At 42.0% G+C, this 19,391-nt stretch overlaps 1 protein-coding gene across 3 annotated transcripts in view; it reads right to left on the bottom strand.

Moving 5' to 3' along the window:
• The window catches only part of LOC146830011 (GTPase IMAP family member 9-like), a 114,302-nt gene extending 107,333 nt beyond the window's left edge, over positions 1 to 6,969 (bottom strand). Inside the window, exon 1 of one of the 3 annotated variants that reach the window (XM_085604245.1) lies at positions 6,923 to 6,969. The gene's annotated coding sequence lies outside the window, so the exon portion shown is untranslated. The remainder of the gene's footprint in view (positions 1 to 6,922) is intronic. The other 2 variants (XM_085604246.1, XM_085604248.1) reach the window with 2 other exon arrangements.
• Between the last annotated feature and the right edge of the window lie 12,422 nt (positions 6,970 to 19,391).

Here is a 19,391-nt window from a genome sequence, read left to right as displayed (position 1 = left end):
TGGGGCAGGCTCACCACAGCTCCTCTGACCTTTATTCTCCTGGTATAGATGCAGACTGGTGCAGGCTCACCACAGCTCCTATGACCTTTACTGTCCTGGTATAGATGCAGACTGGGACAGGCTCGCCTCAGCTCCTCTGACCTTTATTCTCCTGGTATAGATGCAGACTGGGGCAGGCTCACCACAGCTCCTCTGACCTTTATTCTCCTGGAATAGATGCAGACTGGGACAGGCTGACCACAGCTCCTATGACCTTTACTGTCCTGGTATAGATGCAGACTGGTGCAGGCTCACCACAGCTCCTATGACCTTTACTGTCCTGGTATAGATGCAGACTGGGACAGGCTTGCCTCAGCTCATCTGAACTTTATTCTCCTGGTATAGATCCAGACTAGAGCAGGTTGACCACAGTTCCCCTACTATTTACTCTCCTGGTATAGACACAGACTGGTGCAGGCTCACCACGGGGAACAACCTTTACAACGCAACTTTTACAACGCACTACCTTTACAACGCATTTTTTACAACGCACAATCCATTACAACGCATGACATTACAACGCAGGACACTACAACGCATTTCTAAATACTACCTTTACAACGCATTCCATTACAACGCATACTACCATTACAACGCATACCATTACAACGCATAATATAGTAATATACTATCCAACACTTACCCTACTGTTGCACCCCCTGGAGTTAGAATAGTAATTTTTACCCCTATACTATCCAATACTTACCCTACTGTTGCACCCCCTGGAGTTAGAATAGTAATTTTTACCCCTATACTATCCAACACTTACCCTACTGTTGCACCCTCTGGAGTTAGAATAGTAATTTTTACCCCTATACTATCCAACACTTACCCTACTGTTGCACCCCCTGGAGTTAGAATAGTAATTTTTACCCCTATACTATCCAACACTTACCCTACTGTTGCACCCCCTGGAGTTAGAATAGTAATTTTTACCCCTATACTATCCAACACTTTCCCTACTGTTGCACCCCCTGGAGTTAGAATAGTAATTTTTACCCCTATACTATCCAACACTTACCCTACTGTTGCACCCTCTGGAGTTAGAATAGTAATTTTTACCCCTATACTATCCAACACTTACCCTACTGTTGCACCCCCTGGAGTTAGAATAGTAATTTTTAACCCTATACTATCTAATACTTACCTTAAATGCAATTTAATATTATGCGTTGTAATGGTATGCGTTGTAAAGGTAGTATGCGTTGTAATGGATATGCGTTGTAAAGGTAGTTTTTAAAAATGCGTTGTAGTGTACTGCGTTGTAATGTCATGCGTTGTAATGGATTGTGCGTTGTAAAAAATGCGTTGTAAAGGTATGCGTTGTAATAGTATGCGTTGTAACGTCATACATCCCTCACCACAGCTCCTCTGACCTTTATTCTCCTGGTATAGACGCAAACTGGTGCAGGCTCACCCCAACTCCTCTGATCTTTACTCTCCTGGTATAGACACAGACTGGGGCAGGCTCACCACAGCTCCTATGACCTTTACTGTCCTGGTATAGATGCAGACTGGGACAGGCTTGCCTCAGCTTCTCTGAACTTTATTCTCCTGGTATAGATGCAGACAGGTGCAGGCTCACCACAGCTCCTATGACCTTTACTGTCCTGGTATAGACACAGACTGGGGCAGGCTCACCACAGCTCCTCTGACCTTTATTCTCCTGGTATAGATGCAGACTGGGACAGGCTGACCACAGCTCATCTTACCTTTACTCTTCTGACATAGACATAGGATGTAGCAGGCTCACATCAGGCCTTCTGACCTTTACTCCTTTGATATAGACACAGACTGGGGGAGGCTGACCCCAGCTCCTCTGACCTTTATTCTCCTGGTATAGGCTCACCACAGCTCCTATGACCTTTACTGTCCTGGTATGGATGTAGACTGGGGCAGGCTCACCACAGCTCCTCTGACCTTTATTCTCCTGGTATAGATGCAGACTGGAGCAGGCTGACCACAGCTCCTCTGACCTTTATTCTCCTGGTATAGATGCAGACTGGGACATGCTTGCCTCAGCTCCTCTGACCTTTATTCTCCTGGTATAGATGCAGACTGGGACAGGCTTGCCTCAGCTCCTCTGACCTTTATTCCCCTGGTATAGATGCAGACTGGGACAGGCTTGCCTCAGCTCCTCTGACCTTTATTCTCCTGGTATAGATGCAGACTGGGACAGGCTTGCCTCCGCTCCTCTGACCTTTATTCTCCTGGCATAGATGCAGACTGGGGCAGGCTCGCCACAGCTCCTCTGACCTTTATTCTCCTGGTATAGATGCAGACTGGGGAAGTCTCACCACAGCTCCTCTGACCTTTATTCTGCTGGTATAGATGCAGACTGGTGCAGGCTCACCACAGCTCCTCTGACCTTTATTCTCCTGGTATAGATGCAGACTGGTGCAGGCTCACCACAGCTCCTCTGACCTTTATTCTCCTGGTATAGATGCAGACTGGTGCAGGCTCACCACAGCTCCTCTGACCTTTATTCTCCTGGTATAGATGCAGACTGGGGCAGGCTCACCAAAGCTCCTCTGACCTTTATTCTCCTGGTATAGATGCAGACTGGTGCAGGCTCACCACAGCTCCTATGACCTTTACTGTCCTGGTATAGATGCAGACTGGGACAGGCTTGCCTCATCTCCTCTGACCTTTATTCTCCTGGTATAGATGCAGACTGGTGCAGGCTCACCACAGCTCCTCTGACCTTTATTCTCCTGGTATAGATGCAGACTGGGGCAGGCTCACCACAGCTCCTCTGACCTTTATTCTCCTGGTATAGATGCAGACTGGTGCAGGCTCACCACAGCTCCTATGACCTTTACTGTCCTGGTATAGATGCAGACTGGGACAGGCTCGCCTCAGCTCCTCTGACCTTTATTCTCCTGGTATAGATGCAGACTGGGGCAGGCTCACCACAGCTCCTCTGACCTTTATTCTCCTGGAATAGATGCAGACTGGGACAGGCTGACCACAGCTCCTATGACCTTTACTGTCCTGGTATAGATGCAGACTGGTGCAGGCTCACCACAGCTCCTATGACCTTTACTGTCCTGGTATAGATGCAGACTGGTGCAGGCTCACCACAGCTCCTATGACCTTTACTGTCCTGGTATAGATGCAGACTGGGACAGGCTTGCCTCAGCTCATCTGAACTTTATTCTCCTGGTATAGATCCAGACTAGAGCAGGTTGACCACAGTTCCCCTACTATTTACTCTCCTGGTATAGACACAGACTGGTGCAGGCTCACCACGGGGAACAACCTTTACAACGCAACTTTTACAACGCACTACCTTTACAACGCATTTTTTACAACGCACAATCCATTACAACGCATGACATTACAACGCAGGACACTACAACGCATTTCTAAATACTACCTTTACAACGCATTCCATTACAACGCATACTACCATTACAACGCATACCATTACAACGCATAATATAGTAATATACTATCCAACACTTACCCTACTGTTGCACCCCCTGGAGTTAGAATAGTAATTTTTACCCCTATACTATCCAACACTTACCCTACTGTTGCACCCCCTGGAGTTAGAATAGTAATTTTTACCCCTATACTATCCAACACTTACCCTACTGTTGCACCCTCTGGAGTTAGAATAGTAATTTTTACCCCTATACTATCCAACACTTACCCTACTGTTGCACCCCCTGGAGTTAGAATAGTAATTTTTACCCCTATACTATCCAACACTTACCCTACTGTTGCACCCCCTGGAGTTAGAATAGTAATTTTTACCCCTATACTATCCAACACTTTCCCTACTGTTGCACCCCCTGGAGTTAGAATAGTAATTTTTACCCCTATACTATCCAACACTTACCCTACTGTTGCACCCCCTGGAGTTAGAATAGTAATTTTTACCCCTATACTATCCAACACTTACCCTACTGTTGCACCCCCTGGAGTTAGAATAGTAATTTTTACCCCTATACTATCCAACACTTACCCTACTGTTGCACCCCCTGGAGTTAGAATAGTAATTTTTACCCCTATACTATCCAACTCTTTCCCTACTGTTGCACCCCCTGGAGTTAGAATAGTAATTTTTACCCCTATACTATCCAACACTTACCCTACTGTTGCACCCCCTGGAGTTAGAATAGTAATTTTTACCCCTATACTATCCAACACTTACCCTACTGTTGCACCCTCTGGAGTTAGAATAGTAATTTTTACCCCTATACTATCCAACACTTACCCTACTGTTGCACCCCCTGGAGTTAGAATAGTAATTTTTAACCCTATACTATCTAATACTTACCTTAAATGCAATTTAATATTATGCGTTGTAATGGTATGCGTTGTAAAGGTAGTATGCGTTGTAATGGATATGTGTTGTAAAGGTAGTTTTTAAAAATGCGTTGTAGTGTACTGCGTTGTAATGTCATGCGTTGTAATGGATTGTGCGTTGTAAAAAATGCGTTGTAAAGGTATGCGTTGTAATAGTATGCGTTGTAACGTCATACATCCCTCACCACAGCTCCTCTGACCTTTATTCTCCTGGTATAGACGCAAACTGGTGCAGGCTCACCCCAACTCCTCTGATCTTTACTCTCCTGGTATAGACACAGACTGGGGCAGGCTCACCACAGCTCCTATGACCTTTACTGTCCTGGTATAGATGCAGACTGGGACAGGCTTGCCTCAGCTTCTCTGAACTTTATTCTCCTGGTATAGATGCAGACTGGTGCAGGCTCACCACAGCTCCTATGACCTTTACTGTCCTGGTATAGACACAGACTGGGGCAGGCTCACCACAGCTCCTCTGACCTTTATTCTCCTGGTATAGATGCAGACTGGGACAGGCTGACCACAGCTCATCTTACCTTTACTCTTCTGACATAGACATAGGCTGTAGCAGGCTCACATCAGGCCTTCTGACCTTTACTCCTTTGATATAGACACAGACTGGGTGAGGCTGACCCCAGCTCCTCTGACCTTTACTCCTTTGATATAGACACAGACTGGGGGAGGCTGACCCCAGCTCCTCTGACCTTTATTCTCCTGGTATAGGCTCACCACAGCTCCTATGACCTTTACTGTCCTGGTATGGATGTAGACTGGGGCAGGCTCACCACAGCTCCTCTGACCTTTATTCTCCTGGTATAGATGCAGACTGGAGCAGGCTGACCACAGCTCCTCTGACCTTTATTCTCCTGGTATAGATGCAGACTGGGACATGCTTGCCTCAGCTCCTCTGACCTTTATTCTCCTGGTATAGATGCAGACTGGGGAAGTCTCACCACAGCTCCTCTGACCTTTATTCTGCTGGTATAGATGCAGACTGGTGCAGGCTCACCACAGCTCCTCTGACCTTTATTCTCCTGGTATAGATGCAGACTGGTGCAGGCTCACCACAGCTCCTCTGACCTTTATTCTCCTGGTATAGATGCAGACTGGTGCAGGCTCACCACAGCTCCTCTGACCTTTATTCTCCTGGTATAGATGCAGACTGGGGCAGGCTCACCAAAGCTCCTCTGACCTTTATTCTCCTGGTATAGATGCAGACTGGTGCAGGCTCACCACAGCTCCTCTGACCTTTATTCTCCTGGTATAGATGCAGACTGGGACAGGCTGACCACAGCTCCTCTGACCTTTATTCTCCTGGTATAGATGCAGACTGGTGCAGGCTCACCACAGCTCCTCTGACCTTTATTCTCCTGGTATAGATGCAGACTGGGACAGGCTGACCACAGCTCCTCTTACCTTTACTCTTCTGACATAGACATAGGCTGTAGCAGGCTCACATCAGGCCTTCTGACCTTTACTCCTTTGATATAGACACAGACTGGGTGAGGCTGACCCCAGCTCCTCTGAGCTTTACTCTTCTAGTATAGACACAGGCTAGGACAGGCTCACCTCAGCCACTCTAAACCTTAGTCTCCTGACATAGACATAGCCTAGGGCAGACTCATATAAGCTCCTCTGACGTTTGCTCTACTGATATAGATGCAGACTTGGGTAGGCTCGCCTCAGCTTCTGTCTCCTTTACTGTCATGGTATAGATGCACAAATGGGTAGACTGACCACAGTTCCCCTAACCTTTATTCTCCCTGTATAGATACAGACGCAGGTAGGTTCACCCCAGCTCATCTGACCCTTTCTCTCCTGGTATATATGTAGGGTAGGACAGCCTCACCACAACTCTCCTGACATAGACATATCCTGGGGCAGGCTCTCCTCAGCTCCTGTGACCTTTACTCTCCTGGAACTGACGCAGACTGGGGCACGTTCATCCCAGTTCCCTTGACCTATACTCTTCTGGTGTACACACAGACTGTGGCAGGCTCCCCGCAGCTCTTCTCCTCTGTGCTTTTTTTGTGCACCTTGTATAGCTCCTCTTTGTAAAAGGCAGACTCTCTCACACTCCGTATCTTCCAGTGCAGCCTCTCTCCGGGTTCACTCTTGTGATTCCGATACCAGACTGTGCCCTCCTCACCATAGCTGCTGTCAACTGTGCCCCCCACTACCCCCCATCTTAACACTTGTGCCCTGTATGAGGCCAAACAACTCTGCAGCCTTTTGAATAACAATTCTCCCTCGAGAGTTTTCTGATGTTTTTAATTATATCCCAAAAGCGCCCCGGTGGAATTTAAAGCGCTTTACATGATCTACCGAATACGTTCCATGATTCTGTTTTTTCCGCCAGAGGGAGGTGAGGTCATTTGCCCAGGATCACAGGGTGACATACAGAGGCCAGGATTTGGAATCAAACCATGCAGATAAAAGGCGAAGTCCATTCTGCTCAAGACGGTCAGGAGCAGCTAAGCACGATGCTGCAAGAACAAGACCGGACGCCCCAGTGTGTAAACCCCCAGCGCTCCCGGCGCACGAGTCACCTGCGCACAGAACTCACCTGAGGCTCGGAGATGACTCTGCTTGTTTCTGCCCACTCGACGGTTGTGCAGCGACTTCACCGGGACGCGCAGTGGTTAAATAGCAGCCCAGCCGGCTCCGCCCTCGCTCACTTACCAATGTGGCCACACGAGGGAGACACATACCTTCAGGAGCTCGAGAAGCGTGAATAAGCGGCCCAAGTATTTGGGCATTACATTCAGGATTTCAAGAAAAGGGCGGCCTCGCGTTGCTTCTCGATGGACGCCTGTGGATTACAAGAGCTTGCACAGCGGGCGCTGCGATTTATCTCTTTGGGAAGGACACAGCTCTGTTTTGCGTCAGGCTCTGATGTTCACACTTTTCGAGCTCCTATGGTCTATTGTCAGATCAAATTTTCCTATACTAAGAGCATTAATTTTATATATTTTTATTTTCTCAAATGATTAAGTTTGTTCCGACTTCCATTCAAATTGCATATTTTTTTTTTACAGATCTCTCTCGTGGGTTGCATGAAATTTGCAAAATTATTAAATAACATGGGCATATATTCCGTTAACCCCAAAAATAATTCAACCTCCTCCTTATTAGAATGGAAAGGCGCATCTTTTACAGCATGCAGAAGGTTGATTTTAGGTTTAATACCTTCTCTGGACATGGTATGCCCCAAGTAATTCAACAAAAGTGATCTTGCACTTGCTTTTCTTTATGGTAAGACCGGTCTCCCATAATTTGGTTAGTGGCCTTGCTTAGAATAACATGATCCTCTTCTGCGGACCCAAATATCAAAATATCATCCTGGAAGCATATGACCTTACTTAGCCCTTGTAAAATGTGCTGCATTACTCTCAGGAAATGCCTCAGCAGCCAAAGCCCATCCAAATGGCATTCTTTTTAAGTTCAAAAAGAATTTTTATTAAGAAGCATAAAGGTGTCCATAAAGAATACATAACATTTGCCTCATATCAACATATCCAGATAAGCATATTCAGAAATATACAGACTGATAAATGAATAACAATAAATGAGAGATTAATAATACAGATTAATAATACACATAAAATCTGAGTATCCATTACTTATAGAGAAAATTCGGAACAATTTGGGGATCAGGGGGGTTTGAGATCCTCTTGTTGTGATGGTTGCATTTGAGAAAACTGTTTAACATTCTTATCAAGAAATTGTGTGACAGGGGACCATATCGCCAGAAGCTTTGCTGCCAAATGTGTAGGGTAAACAAAAGCCGTATCCAGTCTATGGTTATGGCAGACCGCATACCACCATGCTCTGTAGGAGATTTTTGTAGAATCTTTCCAATTAACAGTAATTTGTTGAAAAGCAACTGCAATTAACAAATCAATAATCTTAACATTGGACATTATGTTTTCCCAGACTGGAGAGAGACTGCAGAGGAAGACATTAGTAAAGGAGAAAGAAAATGCAGTACCAAAAATTAGATTAATTTGAGCCCAAACTTGTTTCCAAAAATCACATACATGCGTACAAGAAAATAACATGTGGAACAAATCAGCATTTGGGGAAGAGCACGTCCAACATGCATCCGGTACATGTGAAAAACTTTTATTTAAGGCATGCGGTGTCAATAGGAGTCTGTTATATATAAAAAACAATGTTTGCGTGATATTGGCAGCCCTAGAGCATTTACGAATCTTAATCCATATGCTCTTCCAGAGAGGAATTTGCCAAGAGGTGTGAAGATCATGTTCCCATGCCTCCTCTGTCCACTCAACCCTATCAAACGCTTTCTCCGCATCCAATGCTATTGCTGCTAAGGAGTGCGTTAACCGCGATGATTTAGACAAAATGTTGAAAAGAAGGCGGGTATTATCAGTGATATAACGCCCCTTAACAAAGCCAGACTGCTCCTTCCCCAGTAAATTCGGCAAGTAAGAATCCAATCTAATAGCCAAAGCTTTTGAAAACATTTTGTAATCGATGTTAACTAAGGAAATGGGCCTATAATTTTTACAAAATTTACAATCCTTACCCTCCTTGGGTATGAGACAGATATGTGCCTCAGAGAAGGAACCAGAGGATTTCTTGGAGGAACTAAAGGACTCCGTTAAAAGGTACAATTTGGGCAAAAAGATCTTGGAAAAGTGAAGGTAAAATTCAACGGTAAAACCATCCGTGCCAGGCGCCTTATCTTTTTTAAGGTGTTGAAGTGCAACTGTTAATTCTTGTTGCGTAACGTCCGACTCCAAAGGGGACAAATCCAGAGAGGAGGGATTTGGTCTTGGTATAGTGGAAAAGAAGTGTGAGAGAGAATCCGAAGTGGGTTGCGTTTCAGATGAATATAAAGATCGATAAAAACGGGAAAATTCATTTAAAATTTCTACATCCTTAAATTTTAGATTGGAATTAATATCGTAGACTGAATCAATGTTTAATTTGTTTTGCTTGACTTTTAAATAATTAGCCAGTATTTTCCCAGCCTTATTTTTGCCACCATGAAACTTTGCACTAGATTTCAACAAGTACAAGGAAACGTCATCTGTCGACTTTTTGTTGAACTGCATCTTAGCATTAATAAGAGCTGTTAAACAATCTTTTGAGTGTGATGTGTAATAAGAGTGTTGCAGCTTTTTGATGTCATGGAGAAGATTCCTGGTATGTAAGCGGGCAGATCTTCGTTTCCTAGCAACAAAACGGATGATAAAGTCTCTTGCTGAAGCCTTAAATGCATCCCATATTGTCGAAAACGGTAGGCAATCAGTGTGATTGAGTTGAAAATATTCGTCAGAAAAAGCAGTGAATGAAGCAGTGAATTCTGGGTTTAAGAGAAGCGCATTATTAAAGCGCCATCTTCTGGGGTTTAAGGACTTGGGTAAGATATCAACACCAATCAAAACGGGAGCATGGTCTGAAAGTAAAATAGGGCCTATCTCTGCATGTGTATGTGTTTGCGAGATGTTATGGGATACAAAAATATAGTCAATCCTAGATTGGGTATGATGAGTAGGAGAGTAGAAAGTGTATTCTCTAATAGTAGGATTGCACAAGCGCCACGCATCTAGAAGTTTGTGTTGGTTAATGGAATGAACAAAGGACTTGTGCTATTTGGTAGGAACAAAAGGGAATCTGGAATTCCTGTCAATAAATGGGTCAAAAACCTGGTTGCAGCCACCAGCCAGTATAAAATTGTCTTCCATAGCATGTGTAATCTGCCTAGCCAATGTAGACCAAAAGGAGGACTCACCCGAAGTAGGGGCGTAAACGTTAAGAAGAGATACTGGGACTCCTTTTAACAACAATTTGACAAGCAACCATCTGCCATCCCCATCAGATTCTTGCGTTAAGAGTGAAATTGGAAGTGACTTGCGACAAAGTATCGTTACTCTGTTACGCTTCCCATCACCTGGAGATGAGAAGACTTCTCCCACCCACCCTCTTGTTAGTTTTGATGACTCGATGTCCGTTAAATGAGTCTCTAGCAAAAACACCAGGTCAGCATTCAATCTAGCTAAATTAGCGAGGACTCTCTGCCTTTTGATGGGCAAATTCATACCTCTAACGTTCCATGAAATAAATCTCAATGACATAAATAATTTAAAAAATATTAATCCAAGCCTGTGAGACGCACAACCAGTCTATAAATACAGCAATTAATACAAATGAATGAGAATAGAAACAATTGGAGAGAAAAATGAGATTCAGATAAGAGATAAAAAGGATAATCAGAAAGCATGAATGTTGAAGAAGAGAGGAAAATCTGGAAAGAATAGAAAAGATTGTTGGTGAGGGGAAAATAGTGAGACCAGAGACTAGAAAGAATAAAAAGTAAAAAAGTGAACGAAGGTAAGTAAGGCAGAAAATAAGAATTAATAGGAATAGATAGGACACCAGAAGCGAAAATAAGGGAAAATGGAAATACTAAACAAAAGACAAAAGACAGAACGAAAGACATACCTACAATTAGGGAACGAAAAGATGGGGAAAGGTGGAGCAGCGTGAAACAGACGGGCCATCCGGTGAAGCTCAAACCGGAACCATGGGAAGAAACGCCATAACATAAACGTGACTGTGGAAGAAACATGAAAATTAAGAAATCAGTTAGCCATTTCTAAGATGAGAACAAAATACGTAATTAGTTAAATACATAACAACATAGCTCCTGCAATCAACAAGAGAAAAAACAAAGTAAATACGAGAGAGCAGTCTTAACAAGAGATTTCAAACCAATCAAGTTCCATGTGAGGAGGAAGGTCTCGAAGAATCCATTAAGTCTATCTTGTGTGCATTGATGAAGCTTTGCAGACGCACTGGATCCTCGTAGGAAGTGGTTGTGTTATTGTAGGTGACTTTGAACAGACACGGGTGGTATAAACCATACCTAGCACCCATGGATCGAAGAACCGGTCTCATGTCTAGAAAGGCCTTACGTCTTGACGCCGTAGCTCTGGAATAATCCTGCGCAAAGAATAATGTAGCTCCTGACCAGGAAATCTTCTGACGAGCTTTGGCAGCAGCTAGAACTTTTAACAAGTCTGTGTATTCCAAAAAGTAGAGAATGACACCCCTCGGTTTCTGTGAGGACGTCGCTGCAGAGGTAACACGACCCAACCTGTGAGCACGTTGTATGTTCAGCATAGTGTCCTCCGGTAAATGGAGAACCTTCGGGAGAAAGGACTTGAAGAAAGCGACAGGATCTGTACCTTCAACTCCCTCTGCCAAATTATAAATGCGCATGTTGTTCCTTCTATTCCGGTTTTCAAGCTCCTCAACCTGTTTATGTAGCGTGGATACCTGAGATTGTAAGGAAGTAACACATTTGGTAGTGTCCTGAAAAGTAGAAACATTCTGTTCCACTGTTGTAAGCCTGGCTTCCAATTTTGACCAATTATCCGAAAGAATTTGTAGTTTGGTATTGGTTTCCTCCATAAACGGCCTGAGGGCTCGTATTTCCTGCAACAGCATTTCCATGGAAACCGGAGAATTCGGTTTAGGTGGTGACGGGGGATCTTTTTTTTGTCACTTCATATTAACCTTTCCAATGGCGGATTGTGTAGGATCCATACTTGCGCCACACAAATCAGGTACAAGGAGACCTGAAGTAGTTAAATGAGAAAGTTCTGAAAAAACTTTTGAATTTTTAATGAAGATGCGTTTAGGTTTCGAAGTGGCAGAGGGAGTCCCTTTTGTACGTCCCATAAATCTTTGTTGGTAGAAATACAGGACACAGACCCAAACCTCGAGGAGTATGGAGGAACCGTGAGGTGAGCAATGGAAGAAGAAATAGATAAATAAATAAAAGAAAAGTAGGTAAAAATAAGCAATAGGACCTAGGTTTGATCTAGAGTCTATTTAGTCACCAACGCAGGACGGTAGTTTGAAAGCCTGAGAAGACTGTGTGAGGCAGTTAATATGTGAGGAGAGAAGGACCACCTTGCCTGAGGAGGTAAATGTTAAGTTGTAAAGTCGCCAGTTGGTAGAAAGATGCTGACCACTCAACGTAAATGAAGCAACCGTTGAGATTAGCAGGGCTTTCCTTAGCGACTCAGGAGCATTCGCAGAAGATATAGCAGACAAGGCAAAATGGCGGCTACATCCAAATCACCCCAACATCCAGAAGTAACGGGGTAAAATTAGGTTGCTGCGCCACCACATGCCACCACAGGAAGATAAAATGGCCAAACTGAAGTTCAAGAAGACATACATAATGAATAATACCCATTTGGTTCGTAAACACGGGTTTTGTCAGCCACGGCAAAAAGAAGCAGAAAAAAACAAAATGGCGGCCGGCATTGCGCGATTCTGCCGATGCGCTCAAACTGACAAAAAAAAGACGCGAAAATTACCGGGAGAGCGTCTACTGCCTCAGCATCCCTGTGAGTATCAGTTCACCCACATTTCACTCCACAGACTGGCCAGAATGATGCGGAAAGGGAGATGTCTTCCCGTCCGGTCCGGGAGCCTCACCACGGCACCGCCATCACCGCCGGGCTCCAAGCCACGCCCCCCAAATGGCATTCTTAAGAACATGTACATGCCAAATGGGCTGGTGAAAGAAGTTAAAGGTTGTGATTCCGGCTGTAGTGCAACCTAATGGTATGCAGAAGACCGGTCAAACACATTAAAATACTTAGCATCATGTATTAAATGGAGCATCTGATTAATCCTGGGCAATGGGAAATGGTCTACCCAGATATTGGCATTTAGATCTCTTAAATCAAAGCACACATGAATGTCCCTACTCCCATTCTTTGTGCCACAACAATAGGAGCCAACCATTCTGCAAATGCAACCATTTCTATTACATCTTGCTACTCCTATTTGTCTAATTCCGCTTTTAATGGAACTCTCATGAGTAAAGCGATTGACCTTGTTTTGTGTACTACAGATCTTGTAGTTATTTTAAGTTTAATTTTATGCACAACACTCTTTACTAAACCAAGGTTGTTGGAAAACACCTCCCGAAACTTATCACAAATGTCCTTGCCCTATATGGTTCTGTCCATCAGTAACACCAGTTAATAATTGTTGGGGTCCAATTTGATTCATAGGTGCTTCTGATAATAACAGCCTAATAAGTTTTAACCTTGTTTAGCAATATAAAATTACCCACAGTGTGTCTTTGAAAGTTATATAGATTGTGACCACTGGTCTAAAGTCTGGAGGTTTCAGGGCATAACCCCTATTTCCAATTTTCTCATGAAAATTCTTACTATCAATGAGAGTATACGGGGAACATGAATCTTCAAATACAGATATATTGATCCCATCTAACAGAAGATACATGTGGGAAATGCGATCTTAACTTCTGATTAAGATCCCTTGATCTTTAAGATCAACTGCTCTTTGTTAGGACACCTTTCTGCTTCAGAGCCTTCCACCATAAGTATTTTACTTCCCTCTTTTCTACATACTTTTGCAAAATTGCTGGACACTTAGGACTATTACCAAGTTATTTTGATACCCACATCCAAAACACTTTAATTTGTTATCGTTCTTAACTGAAGATTGTTGAGCCAAATATCCATTTTACATTGTACACACTTTTAAGATCACTAAGGTTTTTAACATCACCACTTGTTTTTAATGTGTCACCAGCCAATTTCATTTCCTTCACACATTTAGAAGTATGTTATATGCCCTTTGCTATATGGACAGCTACAGTTAATGAGGGGTTAAGGGATAACAGTTTATCATGTACCTTATATTCGTTGGTACAACCCACCTGTTAATACCTTATAAACTAATTTATGAGTGCCCCAAACTCACATGTAGCTGGCAACAACTTTCAACGAAGCAATTTAAGGGTATTAAGACAAAATATAGAAAAAAAAGTATAGAGGAGCAGATATATCGAATTTATATATTCTGATGCACAAATATCGTGTGCAAAAAATATGGTTGGCCAGAATATGGATTTTAAGCAATATCAATGTTAGAAAGATCTATGTTGTTAATAGCAATGATACAAATTTCTATATTGTTAATATTGTTTGCAAAAATATTGTTGTTAATAATATTGTTTTTAATTTTTTTTAGGTTTTTTAGAATGCATTTTAATTGTTTATGTTATAAATTGTTTGCAAAACCAAAGGGGATGATGGACAGAGTGTTGAACATTGCAAGCACTCACCCCCAGTCTACTGATCTGGGTTTAATCCATCATCATTCTTTAGCTCACTCCGCCACCCCAGTTCAGATATGGCCATATGCAAATCAGTCTGACCCTGTGCCTCATGGGAACAGTCCAGCTCGAACTGCGAAGCCATGTCTTCCCTGGACTGGAAACAAGCATCCTGGGACCGGTTTCTGGCTAATCAGCCGTCATCAGCCAGGCTAGCTCCCTTTCTCACTTTGCCACTGGATTTAAGCTAGCCTGGCTGATGACGGCTGATTAGCCAGAAACTGGTCAGACACCACCATAGGGATTACGGTGCCCATCCCCTCGGCCTTTCTGTAGCGGTCTGCCACAATAGAAAGACAGACGGAAAGTGACTTTAGGGTCCCTAGCAGGGCTCCCATCCCTCCACGGCCTCTGCTATGAGGCCTGGGGGGCACCTGTGGTGCCCCAACAAACATCTTTGTGAAATTAATGTTTTCCACCACCCATTTTGGAGTGGAGTTGATGTACATTGTTTGTAGTGGAATTATGTGGTAAGCTGTGCAGTGAAATTATGTGGATAGAAAGTATGTGGTATTTATTTTATAGAAATTATGTAGAGTGGGATTATGTGTTATGGAGAGTAATTATGTGGTATGGTAGTCTGTGTTGTGGAGTGGTAATGTCAGGTTTAGTCTTTCTCGTTTCCATAGAAGCTCAACTATGAACTCAATGAGACAAAAAAAAGAAGGGATCACTGAGGAGCACTTCTGGACCTAGTCAGAGGTATGAGCAGGGCCACTGGAATTATGTGACTGTTTGGCTGCACCAAACTTTCACCCAGATATACATTTTCCGCATTAGCCACATAATTCATCATCTGCTCCCTAATCTGCAGATTTGAACAAAAAAAGCCTTGTTTCTAGCTCAAACGGCTCAAACATTACCAAAAATGCAGCAACAAGTGTTGCAGCATGATGGAAAGCCCTTTGCAAACCTAGAATGGTCACCTGTTACTTATTGGTAAATATGGGTGTTAAATTGGTACTAATGGTGTGCAAGCCACTCTTGCTTCCTTCTGCATCTCTCTTTCTTCTTTCTGCACATTTCTTTCTTTTTCTGCACTTCTCTTGCCTCTTTCTGCAAATCTCTTCTACTTTCTGCACCTCTCTTCCTTTCTGCATGTGTGTTGCATCTTTCTGCACCCTTCTACCCTCTTGCTGTGCCTCTCTTGCCATTTTCTGTACCCGTCTTACATGTTTCTGCCCCCTTTGTGCCTCTTTCTGCACCTCTGTTCCTTCTTTCTGCACTTCTTTTGTTTCTTTCTGCACCTGCCGTGCTTCTTTCTGCACCCCTCTTGCCTCTCTCTCCACCCCTGTTACCTCTTTCTGTACTTCTGTTGCTTCTTTCTGCACTTATCTTGCTTCTTTATGCACCTCACTTGCCTCTTTCTGCACCTCTATTGCCTCTCTCAACAGTTCTCTTGCCTCCTTCTGCACTTCACTTGCCTCTTTCTGTAATTCTCTTGCTTCTTTCTGCACCTCACTTGCCTCTTTGTGTACCTCACTTGCTTCTTTCTGCACCCCTTTTGCCTGTTTCTGCACCCCTCTTCCCTCTTTGTGCCTCTTTTGCCTCTCTCTACACCTCTTTCCTCTTTTTGCACCACTCTTGCCTCTTTCTGTACCTCTGTTCCTTCTTTCTTCACCTGTCTTGTCTCTTTCTGCACCCTTTGTGCCTCATTCAGCACCTCTGTTGCTTCTTTATGCAGTTCTCTTCCTTCTTCTGCACCCCTCCTGCCTCTTTCTGTACCCCATTGCCTCTTTGTGCACCTTTCCTACCCTTTTCTGCACCCCTCTTGCCTCTTTTTTCACCTCTGTTGGTTCTTTCTGCACCTCTTTTGCTTTCTTCTGCACTTCACTTCCTTCTTTCTGCACCCCTCCTGCCTCTTTCTGCACCCCTCTTCGTGCAACTCTTGCTTCCTTCTACACCTCTCTTCCCGCACCGCTTTTGCCTCTTTCAGCACCTATGTTGCTTTGTTCTGCAGATCTCTTACCTCTTTCTGCATCCCTATTTTCTCTTTCTGCACCTGTCTTGCCTCTGTCTGCACCCCTGTTCCCTCTTCCTGCACCTTTACTGCCTGTTTCTGCACCTCTCTAGCCTCTTTCTGTACCTGTTCCCTCTCTCTGTACTTTTTTTAGCCTCATTCTGTACCCCCTTTACCTCTTTCTGCATCTCTGTTGCTTCTTTCCTCAATTCTATTGCCTCTTTCTGAACCTCTCTTGCTTGTTTTTGCACCACACCTGCCTCTTTCAGCAGTTCTGTTGCTTTTTTCTGCAGATCTCTTGTCCCTTTCTGCACGTCACTTGCCTCTTTCAGCACCACTGTTACTTTTTTCTGCAGATCTCTTGCCTCTTTCTGCAGCCCTCTTTTCTCTCTGTGCACCTCTTTTGCCTCTATCTACACTCCTGTTCCCTCCTTCTGCACCTTTGCTGCCTGTTTCTGCACCTCTCTTGCCTGTTTCTGTACCTCTGTTCCTTCTTTCTTCACCTGTCTTGTCTCTTTCTGCACCCTTTGTGCCTCATTCAGCACCTCTGTTGCTGGTTTCTGCAGATCTCTTCCTCTTTCTGCACCCCTCCTGCCTCTTTCTGTACCCCTATTGCCTCTTTGTTCACCTTTCCTACCCTTTTCTGCACCCCTCTTGCCTCTTTTTTTCACCTCTGTTGGTTCTATCTGCACCTCTTTTGCTTCGTCCTGCACTTCACTTGCTTCTTTCTGCACCCCTCTTGCCTCTTTCTGCACCCCTCTTCGTGCAACTCTCTTGCCTCTTTCTACACCTCTCTTCCCGCACCACTTTTGCCTCTTTCAGCACCTATGCTGCTTTGTTCTGCAGATCTCTTACCTTTTTCTGCATCCCTCTTTTCTCCTTCTGCACCTGTCTTGCCTCTGTCTGCTGCCCTGTTCCCTCTTCCTGCACCTTTACTGCCTGTTTCTGCACCTCTCTTGCCTCTTTCTGTACCTCTGTTGCCTCTTTCTGCACTTTTTTTTGCCTCATTCTGTACCCCCTTTACCTCTTTCTGCATGTCTGTTGCTTTTTTCTGCAATTCTATTGCCTCTTTCAGAACCTCTCTTGCTTGTTTTTGCACCACACCTGCCTCTTTCAGCAGTTCTGTTGCTTTTTTCTGCAGATCTCTTGTCCCTTTCTGCACGTCACTTGCCTCTGTCAGCACCTCTGTTACTTTTTTCTGCAGATCTCTTGCCTCTTTCTGCAGCCCTCTTTTCTCTCTCTGCACCTCTTTTGCCTCTATCTGCATCCCTGTTCCCTCTTTCTGCACCTTTGCTGCCTGTTTCTGCACCTCTCTTGCCTCTCTCTGTACCTCTGTTGCCTCTTTCTACACTTCTCTTGCTCTTTCTGCACCCTTCTTGTCTCTTTCAGCGGGAAACAACCTTTACAACGCAACTTTTACAACGTAATGCTATTACAACGCATTTTTTACAACGCAAAAGTTTTTACAACGCATGCATTTACAACGCATGCTGTTATATGGTAAGTACTTTTACAACGCATATACCATTACAACGCATTTTTTAATTTTTTTTATTTATGATGTTTGCAAAATAATTAATTAATATTTTATTAATTATATTAAATACTAAATTAGAAAAATATGAAAGAGTAATTATTGAGTATATTTTCAAAATAATTAAATAATATTTTATTATTTATATTAAATACTATAATAGAAAAATATGAAAGAGTAATTATTGAGTATTAATTATTTAATATTTAGGAAATATTTAAAAATATGAGTAGTACTTTAAAAGATTAATACTGGAGTACTTTTAAAATTTGAAAGAGTATTTTTAAAAAGCAATAAAAAATTAGTAGTATTGTGAGAGTTTAATGCTTGAGTATTTTTATCTTTCTTAATAAAAATGTAATTTATATTTAAATTTTTTGTTTTTTAAAAAGTACCTTTGGAGTATGTTAAAATTAATTAATTAATATTTTAATATTAATAATAAATACTATATTCAAAAAATAATTATTGTGTATAAATTAATTAAATAAATATGAAAATATAAAATATATGACTAGTATTATAAAATATTAATACTTTAGTATTTTTTTAAAAAAAAGAGATTTTTGAAAGAAAAAAAAAATAATAAATGAGTAGTAATATGAATGATTAATACTTGAGTATTTTTAACCTACAAAATTAAAATGTAATTAATGAAAAAAAAAAAATTAAAAATAAAGAGTAAAAAATATTTAAAAAAAAAGAGTACCTTTGGAGTATGTTAAAAATAAATAATTATTCTTTTAATAATAATATTAAATAATACATTTTAAAAATTTGAAAAAGTAATTATTGTGTATAAATTATTTAATTTATTTTGAAAAAATTAAATATATGAATAGTATTAAAAAAGATTAATACTTGAGTATTTTTAACCTACAAAATTAAAATTTAATTAATGAAAAAAAGTATTGTAAAAATGAAAAAGTACTTTTGGAGTATTAAAATATGAAATATAAAAAATGTAAAAAATAAAAATATATTATATATAAAAAAATCATAGTTATTTAAAATTATTTTAACATAAAATTAATACAAACTAAAATAGAACTAAGAATATAGAACTTACTTTAAAAAAGTTCCCACGCTTTTGCATTGAAGTCTATGTGCTAAATTGTCCTTCATTTATTTTGGCAGCTTAAGAATATACAACCCGCGGAACAAGAAAAGAAGGAGCGAAAAGAGAAGAAAAAGCAAGTTTGAAAGGAAACTGAAAATAGAGTCGAGGTAAGGAACACATTTAGTAAATTGACAAATTATAATTAACATTTTACATGTTTAAATAACAATATTAAAAATAAATAACAGTAAACAAATAAGGTTTATTAAATATTTCTTCA

This window comes from Triturus cristatus, chromosome 5_1 (genome assembly GCF_964204655.1).
Source record: "Triturus cristatus chromosome 5_1, aTriCri1.1, whole genome shotgun sequence".
NCBI classification, from domain to species: domain Eukaryota; kingdom Metazoa; phylum Chordata; class Amphibia; order Caudata; family Salamandridae; genus Triturus; species Triturus cristatus.
Note: the sequence above shows the minus strand (reverse complement) of the source record. Positions and strands in the feature narration are given on the sequence as shown.